Raw genomic sequence first — 12,855 nt, forward strand, 5'->3', positions numbered from 1 at the left:
TATTTATATTCTTGCTTTTCAGATATTCAAAACGCGCGAGTATCGTTGTCTGACATGTCCTTTGTGAAACCCGAAAAGCTTCCTACTTCCTTTCTAGATTCTGCTCCCGTGTCGACTCGGCATTATAGTGCTTCACTGAAGAATAAATTCCCTCCCTACTGCTAGGCGCCTGGTGATTACATTGGCTTGTATAACCTTTTTCTTCGTTTCATTTGTTAGAAAGTTAAGCGATGACCATGTCGAGCGGTTCACTTAGATAGTCAAAAGCGGCATGAATCAGTTTATCCCAAAATGCAAACCCTGCCATTCAAAAGACCCCTTCTGGTGCTCTAATGAACTTCGTACCACCTTTTTATTAAAAGGCCGAAGCCACAGAAAATACAAGAAAAACCTGATTGATGAGGACTTCCCGTCTTCCCGTAAGATATGTAAAAGTCTTTATGAGCTGTACCAGCGCTGTTATCTCGATTCTGTGGAGAGCAGCGTAAATGTCAAGCCTGCAACATTCTGTAGATCTATTCCGAATTCCGTAAGAATAATTCCCGTGAGCAAATTCGTGTTGTTGATTCCTCTGGGGAACAAGCTCATGATGTTGCCAACCATTTACACAGCAATTATTTACTACATATGGCGAAAGCGATGACAGGGAAATAAACGTAATGTTCAATGCCGTACAGGGCTCTAGCTTAGTACAATTGGACGAGCAGCTGGTTCTTCAGAGTCTCAGGCGCATGAAATGGTCGCTGTTGTGTGGCCCTGGCGCAATGCCTCCTGCTATTTTAAAACATTCGGCAGCATTTTTGTTCCTGTTTTACCTAGGATATTCCATAATTGTATTAAAACAAACATGTTTCCTGGCAAGTAGAAAACACCTCTAGTGCCCCCCATTTTCAAGTCTCGCACCAAATGTGATTAAAAAACCAAATAGAGCTGTTTCTCTCCTTTGTGCTGCCTCCGAGCTTTCTGGTACAGCACGGCACAAATCATTGTCAAGTTGTGCACAGACGTTTCTCCCAAGTAACCTGAGCATAGCATTTGATGTATGCCACGCGTTGTTACTTGATGGGCTTTTGCAGTCCGACACTGATACTCCTCTCGGGGCATTGCTGGGTAGCTATGCAGGAAATCGGTCCAGGTTCGTTAGCGATAATCGGCAGACGTTCTGTATCAAATCAAATCAAATCAAACGTTTATTTTTTTCAACACAAGGTTGGGGTTACATCAGGAGAAAAGCAGTTGCATACTGCTTGAGGGTGCCTAACAACCCTTCGAGGACAGCGTGTTCACAATAAGAAGTACTGCATAAAATGCCTATTTACAATCCAAAGTACTTGAGATTAAAAAGTATCATAAAATTGTATGCTTGTGTATACAAAGCTGCACTAAGCCAGGAAAAAAACATATCCACAAATTATTTGTTCACAACGAGTTGTATAAAAAGTATTCGACCAGTTGTTTACGGATAACACTTCCAATGGCAACACCTTTTATTTTCACGCGTATTAAGCAGAACAGGAATTCAGTATACGAGGGATTGCAGAACATAGTCAGTGCAGTCGGTGTGGTACAAGCCAGTTGCCATTCCATCTAGTGGGGACATCCGCGACATTTTTGAATAACCCAGATATTCAGTGCGCAAATAATTTGAAGCTCTGGTTTGGCAACAAAAAAGAATAAAGCAGATGAAACTCGTATGTTCGCGGAAGGGGTATTATCTTATATCTTGTAAACAGCGGCATTGTCGTATGCGGAAACAGCTTTGGCAATACTACGGAGTGCTTTCTTTTGCAAAGGGTGATTTGCGTTTATATTTTAAACTGTAGTCGCACACCAAACAAGTGTGCAGTAATTGACATGCGAAGCGAACAGGGAATGATAAATTTCTAGCTTGTCTTTTGTTGGGAAAAAATGACGACATCTAGTTAGGGCTCCCCAGGCAGATAATTTTGCTGCAGACTGCAAAGGGAATGTCCAGGTCATATCATTACAAAAAGCTACCCTAAGGATCTTGTGTTTGCTAGCAATTTTTATAGGGGCAGACGCAAGTGTCAGCTGCCTATTTAACATTGCCTGTTTGTTCCTGGCCCTGAACAATAGAGCTTTTGTTTTTATGTAGTTATTTTTAAACCATTTGAGTTAAATCATCTGGATAGTTCTTATAGACATTTTTCTACCCTAGTTGTTACGTCACTTGACTGTGGCTCTGAAATAAAGAGGCTTGTATCGTCTGCAGAAAGTATAAGGCCAACACTTGAGTGAAGTTTAACAATGTCGTTGACGTAAACATTAAAAAGAAATGGAGCTAAAACACTCTCTTGTAGTACACTGGAACATATTTTTCTCTGCGATGAAACAAAGTTTCCAATTTCAACACACTGTATCTGATTACAAAGGTATGATTGAAACAGAGCATGTGCTACACCGCAAACGTCTTACGCAACCACCTTATGAAGCAATATTTTATGATTTAGGTACTAAAAAGCTTTACTGTAGTCTATGAATATACCAAGCGTGATCTCGTTGCGTTCAATATTTTTTATGATCAGTTCTTTCATTGCTAAAAAGGCCGTCTGAGAGGGGTTTTTCTGGCGGAATCCGTGTTGGCTTTCTGGGAGTATAGTGAGTTTACTAATAAAATTATTGATACAGAATATAATTCCTTTCTCTAACCGATTGGAAAGCACTGAAAGTATGGAATTTGGTCGGTAGACATTTATTTCATTTTTGTCCCCTCCCTTATAAATTACAGAAACCTCCACTTGGTATATATCAACTAGTGATGTGTCCCAAGGCTCCGTGTTGGGCCCTGTCTTCTTGTCCGTGTTTGTAAACGATGTGTCAGCCGTAATTAAAAAGCCTTCTTTTCTTCTGTACGCTGACGATATAAAAAAATTCAGACCTATTGAGTCCATGGATGACTGTGTTGCCCTGCAGCAAGGTACATTATCCAGTGCTAAATGGGGCTAAGATAACAAAATGAATCGTAATCCTGCGATAATGAAGGTCATACCTCATACCCAACAAACAAACCCCGTTTTTCTTTGCTACAGCATTGATGATGGTTTTCTGTCAAGAGTACACGAGATTAAAACCTCGGACTGCTCTTCCACACCGCCTTAACTTTCTCACCTCACGTCACTGAACTGACTCGGAGGCGTTCCGCTCGCTTGGTGCCGTATGCAGGTTTTCAGGAAACTTCCAGTCTCCTCATTGGCTCCTAAAACTTTTTACGGCCATTTGTATTCCTGAAATTGACTGTGCCACTGTCATTTGAAATACAACCTGTATATCTAATTGTCAATGTGTAGAACGTGTACATACTAAATTTTTATCAGTATTTATGCATCGTTTTCTCTCTGAGTCTCTTCCGATAACTGTTTCTTTAAAGGGGTCCTGAAATACCTTCTGCCGATGCGTGGATGTACATGTAACCAAATAAAGAAATGTATTAGCAATCTCCTCCCGCAAGAATTTTGTTGAAGCGATGAGTATTAGCTGAGAAATCGTAAATCAAAAACCGCGCATTATCGTCGCGCCGCGTTTCCTCCTCCTTTCAACTTACTCTCCGCTGTTGACGACGAGCGAGCCTTCCCTCCCATGATGCTGCGCTGCTCGGTGGTGACGTACTTCCGCTATCGCGCTGCTCATACCGCCGTCTGCTACGGGATGGCTACGGACAAGCTTTGTTGACACCTTGAATCCCTCACTCCGATCAAGGCTGGAAAAGCGAACGAAAAATCTGGCCGCATTTGTGCAGCGGCCTGGCCTTGCCCTTTCGCGGTGTGCGTTGCTGAAGGATAGCACGTGACTTTTAATCGGCGGCGAACTCGCAGCCGCTCGGGGAGGACTGTGCGCTCGGTCCCTCATGCCCCTCATGCACCTCCGCACTGTTTATCCAAAAAGCGCCGTATCAGATGTGGCCCCGCTCGTGCGGGGTCTTATTTTGTGGCGGTGGTAATTTCTGCCGGCGGCATGTGAAAAAGACATTTTAAACCTATACAGAACCCGTGCACAAAACGCCAGTTCAGCTTGGGGCGACGCGTGGTGGAGAGCGGCAACGTTGGCAAAACATGCTCCGCCGCGGCTCTGAGCTTTCTAGCGCTGGAGCGAGCACCATTTCTTTGACAATATCAAACATCGGTTGCCCTGGCAACAAGGCACAAACCACTCTAGAAGTCAGTTACGGTTGCGTGATCTCGGTTCAGCTTGGGGCCCCACCTCGCGGCATATGGGCACTGCAGGCATACTACTCACTCCCATTTGGAAGTGCGAGATGCGTTTGGCATTACAGGAGGCGATGGTGTGTGTGTTGTGTACGCCTTTGTTTCGCGACGAAATGCGACGTTGCGCTTCTGCGGGTGGATAGTGCTTCCCATGGTCTGGATTATCTTTCTCAAGAGGCGTACTTCTCAACCTCGCATGGGGTATGTGCAGTGTGCGTGGCTAAAAGCCATCTCAGCTTGTGCGCCAGAGTTAAGTGACTTGCTGTTCGTCCCCGCAAACCGCGCGCGAGGTGAGTGCCGAATTTACGAGGGGCAGGAGGAGGCAACCCACCGTCTGTCAATCGCGGTTCGGACTTGCAACGCATGTTGTGACGTTGTGTTCGTTCGAAACGCATCTCTGGATTGTTTGGAAGTTGAATAAACTGTATGCGTCAAACCCGGGCATTCGGCTCAGGGCGTTCTTTGCGATTGTACGAAAGAAGTGCCACGGGGCTTCAACGCTTTCTTTATGGAACGTACTCAGGTAAAAGAATATTCATGTCGTGTTATGGCCGTGTTGCATTCAATACAAACGGTTAAGATTTTGTTTGCACTTGTGTCGTTTGTCGTAAAATGTCCAAGCACTCCGGCACTCCGCTGGCAGATCAGCCGGCGAGCCGACGCTGAGCAGACGACTCATCTCTTTGCCGGAAGTGCGTGAAAAAGCCGCCCAATAGCAGGATGTCTAGCTCATGACGAACATCTGGGAATTGATGATGTAGACATGTGAAGATGGCGGCGTCCAAAAACACGCAGGAAAGGGTGAGAAAAAAGCGACAAACTTTGCAACAAAAGTGTGAGCTTTCCGCTGCGCGTAAAAGAGTAATACTTGGCACAGATGATGTTGACGACTCAATCTAACGATAGCGCTAGTCAATTTAGTGTGCTCAAAACGCCTTTCAGGGCCCCTTTAAGTCACTGGCGAATCCGCTCAGACCTTTGTTCCTTATACAAACTGGTTCATGGTAGTATTTACCGCCCGGAACTCCTTGCATCAATCAGTTTTCGTGTTCCGAAAAAAGCAACATGGCTTAACCACCCTTTCCACACAGCTGGCGTACTTAGCAGATGTTCTTCGCTTGATAAACTGCAGCGTCTGTATAACCTTCACAACAGGGAACTGAATATTTTTGTCGTCCCCATCGGGAGTTTTTGGCCTTGTTTTATCCGCGGCGAGCTAACTTCATTTCGGCAGTACTCCTGTTCTTCACTTATTTCCCTGATGTGCGCCTTGTTTTCACAGAGTCTGTTCTTATTAGTTCGTGCATGACGCTGATGCGGTGGGTGTGGTTGTTGCATGTACTGTGACAAACTTTTGCAGTGAACTCTTCTTACATAGTACATTTTAGGAGGCCCGGGCAGGCCACAGTAACAAATGATGCTATGACTTATCGTTTTCTCTCAATAGTTAGAAGTACGTCCTGTACTTTGTTTCATATATTTTTGTGTAATTGATGCTTCATACAATTGCTGTGATTTTTTACGATGTGTTTTTGTAATGTACCATAATATGCAGTCCTGTTAATCGTGAAATGTAGGTTGGATGCCACCTTTAATTTTAGTCTCTGTAGTATTTCGAGTTTTTTATTTTTATTCACTCACCCGCTTTTTTACTGGCTGTTTATGTATCAGCCGCTGATGTATTTCAGAGGTGCCTTTTTTTACACTGTCAGTGCGCCAGCAGGAAGGCTTCGGCTGTTCCTGGGCACAGTATTAAAGGTTTAATAAATAATTGGTTGAATATATAATAATCAATCAATCAATCAATCAATGTTTATTATAGTGCCCAGGAACAGCGGAGGCCTTCGTGCTGGAGCACTCAGAGGGGAAAATGCAGCACTGTAGTACATCAACAATTTGCTAATAAACACTCAGTGAGCAAAAAAAAGAAAAGAAAGAAAGACCTACAAAAAACGGCAAAGAAGATTAGCAATAAAATAGTGCAATCCAACCGACTTTACACAATCAAGTCGTGCTGGCGCACAGAAAAGGTATAAGACAGCAATGAAATGCATCAACAGCTGGTAAAAGAACAGTGAGTGAGCAAAAAATAAGAAGAAACTACAACTTCACAGAAGAGTAAAAATGCCATAGTGTAATTTTAGGCAACATTACACAATCAATAGAAACTGTAATGTCTGGTCAATTGCAAGAAGCCATCTTACAATAAGCGTAACTATACGGAAGGGTGAGTGAAAAGAAGAAAGTTTTTACAAGATTTTGGAAGCGTACATTTGCAGTTTCAAATGGACGCATGAAGTGAATATGGCAACTTTTAATGATAAAAACGGCAGAAAAAGAAAAATTCTACGATAATTACAGTCGCAGTATCAGCACAATACATGAACAAGCTCGGTGAAGTCAATGCACAGGTCAGGACGATAAGTGAAGAAAAAGAGCACTGCCAAGATGAACCTAGTGTGTCAGAGCTGACAACCCGGCCAAAAACTCCCGAAGAGGACGCTGAAAGATATCGAGCTTCTCGCAGTGAACATTATGCAGATGCTGCATCCTTTGAAGAGGAGAATGTGTGCTGAGAGCTCCAGCTGCTTTAAAAGGGTGGGCGAGCCTTGTAGCTTTTTGTGGAACGCGAAAACTGATTGATTCAAGTAGTTCCGGGCATAAAATAGTACCATGAAGCAATTTGTACATGAAAAGAAGGTCTGAGTGGGTCCGCCGGGAACTTAGAGAAACAGTTATAAGGATAGGCTCCGAAGGAAAACGATGCCTAAATATTGATGAAAATTTGGTTTGTACACGCTCTATACGTTGACAGTTGGAACTACAGGTTCCATTCCAAACGACAGAAGCATATTCTAGTTGCGGAATACAAAGCGTTCTGAATAGTTTTAGGAATGAAGAAGGAAACCGGAATTATCGAGAAAACCTGCATACAGCCCCAAGAGAGCGTAGCGCCCGCCTAGTAAGTTGAGTGACATGAGGTGAGAAAGTTAAGGCACTGTCGAAAAGCACGCCGAGGTCTCTGATCTCTTCAACTCTAGACAAGTAACCGCCGTTAATACTGTAGCAAAATAAAGTGCGGTTCGTTTTCCTGCTCTAAGACATGACCTTTGTTTTTGTAGAGTTACGATTTAATCTATTGTCTGAGCACCACTTGGAAAATGAGGATATATCTTGCTCCAGGGCAATGCAGTCATTAATGGACTCAATCCGTCTGAATATTTTAATGTCGTCAGCGTAAAGAAGGAAAGAAGACATCTTAATTGCGGCTGACACATCATTAACAAAAATGGAGAACAAGAGAGGCCCCAACACCGAGCCTTGAGGCACACCGCTTGTTGATCTGTACAGAGCAGACGTCTGCCCGTTAACGCTAACGAAACTGAACCGGTTATCTAGATAACTACCCAACAATGCCACGAGTGGTGTATCAATTCGTACCTGTAAAAGCTTTTTAAGTAACAGCGTGTGGCAGACAACGTCAAATGCTTTGCTCAGATCACAGTAGACAACGTCGAGCTGGCCCCTCTCAGAAATGGCTGCCGAGGCCTGCTCCATAAAGCAGGAGAGATTAGTTGTTGTCGACCTTCCTGATATAAAGCCGTGCTGGTTACTTACAAGAAAATTCTGTACAGAACTTGACAGTAATTTGTACAGCGCTGTCTCAAACAGCTTGGAACAAGCACAAAGGAGAGAAACTGCTCTGTAGTTTGTTGCATCCGATTTGGAGCCTGACTTGAAAATAGGACGGACTCAAGAAATTTTCCACGCGAGAGGGAACACGTTTGTTTTAAAACACTGGTTAAATATCACCGTCAAAACAGGTACGAAAATGCTGCCGTATGTTTTGAGAATAGCTGGAGGTATTCCGTCAGCTCCACACGACAATGACGGTTTCATGCGCTTTAGGCTCTCCAAAACCAACTGCTCGTCCAAAAGCACTAAGCTGGAGCCTTCTACGCGATTTAACAATATGTTCATTTCAGAGACGTCACGCTGGCCGCATGTGGCACTGAAGTGCTGAGAAAAGTGCTTGGCGACATTATGAACTTCTTCCCCAGAGGAATCTACAAGATTGATAAGATCATGTGAGTTGTTCTTACGGGACCGGATGTATCTCCAAAATGTTTCAGGCTGAGAATTCGCACTACTCTCTACAGAATCGAGATAGGAGCGCTGGTCCCGCTCATAAAGGTTTTTACATAATTTACGGTAAGAGCAGAAGTTCTGTTTCCATTCGTCACTCCCGGTTTTCTCATACTTTCTGTGGCAGCGGTCTTTGAATTTAAGAGTCGTACGAAGTTCTTTCGAAAACCAATGTGGGTGCTTGGAGTGGTTTGGTTTATACTTGGGAATAAATTGGTCCATACCGCTTTTGACAATTTCGGTGAACCGTTCGACCTGTGCATTGCAATCAGGATGTTCTTGAATTTCCGACCAATCAAACGAAGAAAAAAAGCTATACAAGCCAATGTAATCCCCACATGCATAACAGAAGGGAGAGAGTTCATTATACTTTAGTGAGGTACCACAATGCCGAATCGAAACGGGAGCCGAAACTGAAAATGGAGGATGAAGCTTGTCGGGTTTGACAAGAGAGATATCCACCATTGATACTCGCGCGTTCTGTATGTTTGAGAAGCAGAGGTCTAAGATATTTTCGGAGCAGTTTTTGATGTTATTCAGTTGTGCCATGGTTGTGAAATCTAGGAAGTCTAAAACAATGCGAGATTTTTGCTGTACGTAATAATTGTAATGCTGGTTAGTTAGACTGTCCTATTGTACACCAGGTGCATTGAAATCCCCTAGAATGATAAACTGGTGATTTTGGTGTGAAGCGCAAACTTCTTCTACAGAAGTAAGTAGCTCATTGAACGAAGAAATAGGAACATCGGGGGGAATATAAAACGCCCCTATTAAGAGCCTCTCGCCCCCAGTCAGTCGGATGTCCAGCCAGACACACTCATTGTCGCCCTCAAGGTCTTGACGCCTCTTACACTGAAGACCACAATCGACCGCAACTAATACGCCCCCTCCCTCTTGTTTAGTCCCAGTAAAATTCCTATCTTTGCGGAAAACTTGGTAATTTGGAGAGAAATAATCATTAGAGCTAATGTCGCTACAGAGAAAGGATTCAGAAATTACAATAATTGGAAAATTTGTGGAAAGTACATTAGCAAAAAATTCGGACGCTTTGGTGCGAAGGCCGCGCGCATTTTGATAGTAAATGTCCACCCTATTGTTAGTTTTTTTCATCGTGTGGGACATCAGTGGAACAGAACATTTCGGGATGCAGCTTTCCGCGGAAAGGTTTGAAAAGGCAGCCCTTCGGCCAGAACAAAGGATCGCTGAAACGCTCGAAGGAGTCCTCATCGACCTTAACGCAGAAGGAAGAATATGAACTGTACTTGGTCTTCAGCCGCTGACAAGCCAGAGGTATGACATGTACCGTCGAAAGATGCTCCGTCAGTTGGGCTGAAGTGGTGGACGGTGACAGTTTAGACACGAAGATGTGTCTCGGACGCTTAGATGGACGAACGGCGGAGATGCTACACGCATCTGAAGCACCCACACACACTGCACTCCCTCTGCGTTTGTTTGACTGGGCCGAGTCGTTGGAAGGTGGCTTGCCGGATGCATCATTTAACAAAAGGCAAGCCTCGGAAGGGGCTGGGGTCAGCGGCTCGTTCGCCGAAAGCGTAGACGCTGCGTTTATCTTCGCCACAACAGTGGCAAAGGATGAAAGGTCCACTCGCTGCGTGGAAGGGGTCGCCATCGTCACGTTGAGCTCAGGTGTCGAAGGGGGGGCAGGCCACTTGGGAGGCAAGGGACCGGCCCGCGGTAACCGCGGGAGCCGCTCCCCTCGAAGGCTGCGAACCTCCGCCCACAGAGAAGCAATTATGCCTGACTGCTGGGCGAAAGCACGCGCGTTCTCCCTGCTCAGGCGGTCGTTGGCCTCTCGTAGCTTTGCCACCTCGTCCGTCAGGAATGAGAGGCCCTCGAGAGCGTGGAGCAGCATTTCGCGGATGTCGGTCGCGTCCCCTCCAAGGTCGCCTGGTCGAGGAGCGCTGTTCTAAGGATCGGGTGGCTCCGTGGCCGGCAGGCTCTCATGTACGGAATCGTCACTAGGCCTACTCACCACCTCCGACGCCGAACACAGGCACAGATTACACTGGAAGGACCTCTCACCAGTCTTCACAGCTTGCAGCTCCATGTCGGGCAGCTGAATACATTTGGAGTGCGCACGTTTTTTGCACGATGTGCATCGAAAATTCTCCTGTCTGCCGTAAAAAACAGCGGAGCACAGCACGCAGACATCTGTGCTGGGCGCCATCTCGGCACAAGATGGCGCTAATAATAATAATAATCAATCAATCAATCAATCAATCAATGTTTATTAGAGTGCCCAGGAACAGCCGAGGCCTTGGTTCTGGCGCACTGAGGAAGACAAAATGCGGCACTAATATACAGCAGAAACTCACAATATAAACAGTCAACAAGAAGAACGAGCGAAGAAAAAAAAAAGAGCAGTAAAACCCTAAGGATAATAAAAAGGTATTCCAAACACAATTAGACGATTAAGAAACTCGAATGGTGGATCAATGGCAAAAGTATATGGAACAATGGTCACAGCAGTTGGGTTTGCGCTTTTTGTGCTTTTTTAATAATAATATTAATAATCAATCAATCAATCAATCAATCAATCAATCAATCAATCAATGTTTATTAGAGTGCCCAGGAACAGCCGAGGCCTTGGTTCTGGCGCACTGAGGAAGACAAAATGCGGCACTAATATACAGGAGCAACTTACAATATAAACAGTCAACGAGAAGAACGATCAAAGAAAAAAAAAGAGCAGTAAAACCCTAAGGATAATAAAAAGGTATTCCAGCCACAATTAGACGATTAAGAAACTCTAATGGTGGATCAATGGCAAAAGTATATGGAACAATGGTCACAGCAGTTGGGTGAAGCAAGCAGACATAAAAACATATTCGCAGATATAGGCGAAAACACAAAGCTTCAATTAAACATGAATGTATGAAACAAAATACAGGAACTGATTTATGAAATTACAGCAACAGAAGATGGAAAGTACCAGGCACATCACAATAAATCAGGTGCGATGGAAGGCAAGTAGCATACCGTAATATATGACAAGTCAATGAAGCAGTTACAGCCACAAAGTCCCGAATATATTGGACTTACAAACCAGAAACTAGAACTATGTAGACATTGCATACATAAAAACCATATAAAAAACTAAAAAAAAGGCCGAAAAGGACAGTAATTATTGTATCCCAGCTAACAAACCAGTCAAAAACTCCCGAAAGGGACGTTGAAATATATCAAGTTTCCCAGAGTGACAGTTATAGAGACGCTGCATTCTTTGGAGGGGGCAATGGGTGTTGAGTGCTCTAGCATTATGGAAAGGGGGGGTAAACCTTGTTGTTTTTGGCGAAACTCGAAGGCTGACTTGGGCAAGTAGTTCCTGGCATGTGATAATACCATTAGGCAGTTTATATAGAAAAAGAAGATCTAGGCGGGTTCGCCGACAACTCAGAGAGACAGGCAATGGGAATCTGGATACTGGTAAGGCAGTCTCGGGAGGCCCAGAGGAAAAACGATGCCTGTATATTGCTAGAAATTTGGTCTGAACACGCTCTATACGTTTGCTGTTAGAATGACAGGTTCCATTCCACACGACAGAGGCATATTCTAGTTGAGGAATACAAAGTGTTTTGAATAGTTTCAGGAATGAATTAGGAGACCCAAAGTCCCGTGAAAATCTGCATACAGCACCAAGAGAGCGAAGAGCCCGCCGAGTAAGTTGATCGACATGGGGCGAGAAAGTTAAGGCGCTGTCAAAGAGCACTCCAAGGTCTCTGATACCATCAACTCTAGACAGGGGGCCGCCGTCAATGGTGTAAGAAAAGTAAAGGATGTTTGTTTTTTGGCTATAAGAGATGACCTTTGTTTTCTTTGGATTAAGAGTTAATCTATTCTCTGAACACCATTTAGAGAACAAGGACACATCTTTGTTTAGGGAAACACAGTCCTCAGCAGACTTAATACGTTTGAATATTTTGATGTCGTCAGCATAGATTAGGAACGAAGACTTCTTGATTGCAGCTGACACATCGTTTATAAAAATAGAAAACAACAGAGGGCCCAACACAGAGCCTTGGGGCACACCACTTGTTGTCCTGTACATAGCGGAATTCTTGCCGTTAACACTCACATAACAAAACCGATTGTGTAGATAACTCCACAACAATGCCACGAGTGGTGCATCAACGCCAGACAGTAAAAGCTTATTAAGTAACAACGAATGGCAGACAACATCGAATGCCTTGCTCAGGTCACAGTATACAACGTCCAACTGGCCCCTCTCTGAAACTGCTGCGGAGGCCTGCTCCATGAAGCAGGTGAGGTTTGTTGTTGTCAATTTTCCCGATATAAAACCATGCTGTAAAGGATAGTTTGACATCCACCTAAACGCAGCCATACGGCTACAAAGGAAAGCTATACAGCTTTCTCGGAAACTTCGCAGTTGAAGAAAAATTCGTCCTGGTCCAGGATTCGAACCCGGGACCACTGCTTAACCGGAGCAGTCGCTCTACCAACTGAG

General features: G+C 44.3%; 1 protein-coding gene across 1 annotated transcript in view; it reads right to left on the reverse strand.

The window, feature by feature from the left end:
* Nucleotides 1–12,855, reverse strand: part of LOC144177830 (uncharacterized) — a 102,954-nt gene that overhangs the window by 64,951 nt on the left and 25,148 nt on the right. The window lies entirely within an intron of this gene.

Source organism: Haemaphysalis longicornis, unplaced genomic scaffold, assembly GCF_048455015.1.
Source record: "Haemaphysalis longicornis isolate Haplotype H1 unplaced genomic scaffold, Haemaphysalis longicornis Haplotype H1 scaffold_32, whole genome shotgun sequence".
NCBI classification, from domain to species: Eukaryota; Metazoa; Arthropoda; class Arachnida; order Ixodida; family Ixodidae; genus Haemaphysalis; species Haemaphysalis longicornis.